Raw genomic sequence first — 6000 nt, forward strand, 5'->3', positions numbered from 1 at the left:
ACTTTTAAAGCACAACTTCTCGTCTAAATCCGGTCGTGATGCACCAGCATGACCCCACGCAATACGTCATGACGTCAAGAGGTCACAGAGGACGAATGCGAAACTCCGCCCCAGTGTTTACAAGTGTGTTGAAAGAGGACCCTTCCTACGTTGTTGTATGTCAACTGATACTAATTAATGTCTTTGTGTCAGTTTATTGTTTACAATGGTCCGCAAATTTGCGTTTTATATATGTAACACGTGACCTCCCTACGTCACTACGCATTTACGTTAGGTCGTGCTGGACCGGACCTAGACGAAAAGTTGTGGTTTAAAAGTACATATTTTTTATTTCTCTTGTCAAAAATGACAATCGTGTCGCTAAATAAGACCCTTATGCCTCGTTTGGGAAAACTGTTAAGTGTTGAGTTAAGTATTAAATGTTGGGCTCTATTAAAGTCCATTAAATGAGAAAAATTCTGCAATGTTTTCCTCAAAAAACATAATTTCTTCTCGACTGAACAAAGAAAGACATCAACATTTTGGATGACATGGAGGTGAGTAAATTATCTGGATTTTTCTTTTAAGAAAATGGAATATTCCTTTAATAAAGGTCTTCTGCGGATAATAGATGCGATTTTGTAAGAAAAATATCCAGATTTTAAACTTTATAAACTGAGAGTTTTAGTGTAGTGAGCCTTCGTTGCCATGGGTACGTTGCGAAGTTAATCGCGTGAGTATAAGATGAAGTCATTATCGGAAGCTGGTTATTATATAAACCTTAAAACTCCTTGGATAAGGTGACCAGATTTTTCAAATAAAAATAGTTCAATAGTTAAAATAGTAGAATAAATAATAATTATCTACGAATTACTGGGACAATAAAGGGTTAGATAATTAAAAACGGGGACAAAACTTTTTTTGAATGTTTTTGTTTCATTTTTATTGGTGTTGGGTTTGTAATTCAGTAAATTTCTTTAAATCATTTTTTTTGTTTTCCTTTTTACAATCCAGAGATATGGCATTAAAGCCCAGGTTATAGTTGTGTGTAAGGTCTAGTTACGCCGTAGATTATCCGTAGCCTGAGCGTAGCGGACAACGACGCAGAAGTATATATGAAAACCGATGCGTATTAATACATACCCATATTTTTTTCATTGCGTGCATTTTGTCTTTGTACAGCACGTTGTGAATGTGTTAGCATTAAGCCTAGCCCCATTCATTCCTTAGGATCCAAACAGGGATGAATTTAGAAGCCACCAAACACTTCCATGTTTTCCCTATTTAAAGACTGTTACATGAGTAGTCACCAGTAAGTATTGTGGCAATTTTTAAGTGGATAAAAAATGAGAACTATATTGTATGGTGGAAGAGCACTTAGTTTGCAGCACTTTGACCTCGGTGCAGTAACATCATCACTCCTGCCGACTCCCCCTCTTGCTAAAACTTCTGTCAATATTACTGCGCCCGAGGTCGAAGTGCTGCAAACTTAGTGCTCTTTCACCATACAATATAGTTCTCTTTTTTTGCCTTTTATTTGAAAGTGATTGAGGACAAAAAAGTACAGGGAGAAGAGAGGGGTATGGGATCGGCAAATGACCATGAGCCAGGAATCGAACTAGGGTCCCCGAAAGTGCGAAAACACCACATTTCGGAGAGCTGCCCACTACACCATCGGCTCCGACTAGTTCTCATTTTTTTATCCGCTTTACTTATTATATTATTATATTTATGCCACCATACTTATTCATGTAACTAATCGGGTGATTCTCACCATTGAAACCATTGAAACACCACGGCACTAATGATTTTAGCTTTAAAATGTGTAATATAGTAACATTAAAAAGCATCAGAATTAACACAATACTGTGTTCTACCTTGCACAATGTGTGATTTCAACATAAAAATTTATAATTGTAAATTTTATCTCATTTTCTGCTGAAATTCTCATTACCGCAATGTGTCCGGCTGTGTTTGAGCATGCGTTATGTTGTAATTTAATCAAATTAACACAAAAATATTAAGAAAAAAAATATGTTTTGCTAGACTACTTTAGATGACAGAAAAAATATTTACTGAATATTCATGTAAAATAATAATGAAGAAAAATTAGGAAAATGATGTGTCCATGCCTGATGTTTTTATCCTCTGCAACACTTTTTGAGAACAGTTTAAGCACACATACAGAATTTTAATAAAGTTTGATTTTGAGTGACCAAGCACATGGACCAGTTACTTCAAGATGGCTACCAGGTAAGATCATTTTTTTACAGTTAATTTGAAATATTGTCTTGTCAGAATGCTTACACAAAATTTTGATTATCATTACCGCAACAGATGCATATTAAATGTTAATTTAATTAATAGAAGCATAATACTTTGATTTTAAATGCATGTGCAGAATCTCCTGTTCTTTCTTATGTTCTTTCAGGTTTGTCATGTCATTTTGAAAATATGTCAGTGTTTTCTGACTGTTGCGGTAATGAGATTTTTTAGGACTATTTTTTTAAATTATCTTACAAAAAGTATGTTAAATGATAAGTAAAAGTTTTTAAATTAATGTTCCCATTTACTCCAGACTTTGTTTTTCAATGTCTGGTGGGGAAAAAGTAAATTTAAGCAATTTTTACATTTTCATGCTTGACATTTTTAAAACCAAGTTTTCGTGAGAATCACCCACTCATGTAACAGTCCTTAAATAGGAAAAACATGAAAGTGTTTGGTGGCTTCTAAACTCATCCCTGCTTGGATCCCAAGGAACGAATGGGGCCAGACCAAATGCCAACACATTCACGACGCGCTGTACAAAGATTAAGTGCATGCATTGAAAAAGATAGCGATGTATTATTCATCTAAGCTGAGGTAAGAATATAGTAAAATGTTGAAAAACTGGTGTTTTCCTTTAACCATCTTGGCCAAATCGGATCAGATAACCTCTCTGTCCTGCTCAGAGTGAGATTTTGTACATTATTGGCAGACGGGAAATGACTCTGCTGAGTGTTGGAAAGTGAGCAGGATTCACAGGAGTGCAGAGAGTTGATCCATATCATCAATCGATACTGCACTACATTGCAGCATGCACAGGTCTGACAGTAGCAGTTGTTCACATCCCCTTTAACTTGTATGTGGGGAGATTTTAATCACATTCTCTAGTCATTCTCCTTACAAGAATTCAATACTGTAATCATCAGGCAAGAAATTCTCATCTAGTTATTGTTTTGTAGAATTTTTGTAGAAAGTACAGCAGCTGTCACAAATCCAGCTCCTATCTGTCTTCTGTAGGTATACTTGTGCTTTGCATTACTTGTAGCTGTTTTTATTTCATCATTCGTAATGATTATTCTGGTGCTGTCATAACAAGACGTTGATTTGACAGACTCCATTTCAACATGCCAAGTGATCCACACGTCTAATGAGATGTTTTAGCCTCGAGCCGCTGGGTGATCCATGATCAGCGTGTACAGATGTAATTCCACTACACGTCATGGGTGGACATACGGTTCGTTTTCTTGTAACCTAATGTCATATATTTCAGAACACGTTTACCAACTCTGTGGCTCTGCTCACGCCTGTCTGACTATATAGACTTCCTGCCTTATAATGGGCTGTTTACACAACATTTTTAACCAAAAAACGGAAACTTGTAATGCGTTTTGGCTGCTTGTTTACATGACAATGCTGTTTTGGGGTCTTGCACATTTTTCAGTTTGCAAAAATGGTAAAGTCAAGAATCACAACTGATTTTAACTATTATAAAATGGTGAATGACACAATCACGTTTGAAGGTATATGGTGCTAGAGATTTTTACACAGAGATTTTGTGTGTTGTAATTGATGAGAAATGGTTTCTAATTTTAAATGTTAGATTATATGTGAATGTGAGCGTTGTTTTGTACTGAACGTGTGGCCAAAATGGAAAATGTTTTGTGTAGATAAACAGTGTGTAACGCTCACTGCCCATAGAAAATCATAAAAAAGACGCATTCGGTCGCATTATTCTAATATCTTACAATCTTTATGTGAAACAGTTTTTTTATTTGAATAGAAAAGACTGTTGTTTGTTTTTCAAACCTCACCTTGGATCAATTTCATTTCTTTTATTAAGCATCTTCTTTTAGATATGAATAACTCACAGCATATTAAACATCTCCAGCTTTATCTCTCTACGTGTATTTCTTTATGTACCTTTTTCCTCAAACCCTTCATGCTTTTTATTGTCTTTCCTGATTTTTAGCTGTCAAGTGCTGTTATTTGTGTTTCTTCATCAGGAATACTATAATACAGCTGAATACATTGATCAGTTCCACTGAATGTATATGATGTTATTGTTATTATGTTAGTTTTGTTGTGTTGCATGCCTGCAGTGTATTTTATTCAGTGCTGATTCTTACTTGTTACCTCCACCTGCGACACCATTGTGTGTGCATAAGTTTGATTTTAATCCCCTCTCCTTACTTCATCGCACATGCATCAGACTCCTTTTTTTAACCTCGTGACCTCACCTGTCCCATTACTTACCCAGCATGTTTCTGTAAAATAATTGAGTTGCACTACATGACTTCTTTTTTCCCAATATAACAGTGTTCCCCCTTGTTCAACATGCATTGCTGCTTTAGTAAGCCCTCCAGTATCTTTAAAAAGGTTAGACGGGCTAAAATCGAACAATATCACCTCAGGGTCGTGTGTTCGTACTGAGACTTGTGGATCAAATCCTGATGAATTTATTTGTGTTTTAGGTACACATCTGATTTTTTTCTGTAAAATTTGTTTATTCCTGGGAGCTGCTTATAGACGAATGTCTGTCGTCTGTGACGTGGCCTAGTGGTTTGCACTTATGTTTTACTGTGCAGCTCATAGAAGTAACCCGAGTTAAGATTGTGCTTGTGACCAGTCATGGCTATCCCAGAAAACTTCTGTTTGATTTTTCCCCTTTTCTTCGCCCTCAACTCACTTTACACTGCGAATGGCAAGTGAACATCACCTTTGAAGTGTCCAATTAGAGCAAACTACACATGATTCTGATTACAGAGTGAGCTTTCATAAAGAAAATGGAGATTCATGCACTTCAAAAGATGTAGATACAAAGACACTTTAGAAATATTCCACCTTACATTTGAAGACACAAAGAAAAAAAATTGAGGTGTGTGTGTGTGTGTGTGTGTGTGTGTTCAGTGAGGATGTGTGTGTGTGTGTCTTCATAAAGGTTGACCCTTAGTGATTATTAAATAGAACTTGACTTTATAATTATAGCTTTATACATTTTTATTGCAATTCAAATCTCTTTCTTTTCTTTCTTTCGTGCTCTCCTTTTTTCGTTATCATTTATTTTATTCATACTGTCATTCCTTTCCTTCCTTCCTTTTCTGTTTCTGTCTTTTCCTTCTTCCTTCCCTCTTTTTTCTTTCTATCATTCATTATTTCTTTCAAACTATAATTTCTTTCTTTGATTCATTCATTCTGTCATTATTTTCTTTCTTTCTTTTTCTTTCTTTCTTCCTTACTCACTTCCTAACATTGTATTGGATTTAAACCATTTCTTTCTTCCATCCTCTGTTTCTTTTGTTCTATCATTTTTTTCATTAATACTACCATTTCTTCTTTCATTTCTATCAATCTTCCTTTCTTCCCTCCTTATTATCTTTTTCATTCCTTTTTCGATCTATCATTTCTTTAATTGATTTATTCTGTCATTCCCTTCTTCCTTTCCTCCTTTCTTACTTTCTGTTTTTCTTTCTTCCTTCTCCTTCCGTCCTGACATTTTTATTGTATTTAAACCCTTTTTGACCCTTACTTTCTTTCTTTCTTTCTTTCATTATATCATTTATTTTATTCATGGCATGCTGTCATTCCTTTCTTTCTTTCTATCTTTCTTTCCTTTCCGTTTCTGTCCTTTCATTCTTCCTTCCCTCCTTTTTTCTTTCAAACTATCATTTATTTCTTTGATTTATTCAGTCATTCCCTTCTTAATTCCCTCCTTTCTTTCTTTCTTTCTTTGTTTTTATTTCTTCCTTCCTTCCATCC

Source organism: Misgurnus anguillicaudatus, chromosome 20 (assembly GCF_027580225.2).
Source record: "Misgurnus anguillicaudatus chromosome 20, ASM2758022v2, whole genome shotgun sequence".
Taxonomy (NCBI): Eukaryota; Metazoa; Chordata; class Actinopteri; order Cypriniformes; family Cobitidae; genus Misgurnus; species Misgurnus anguillicaudatus.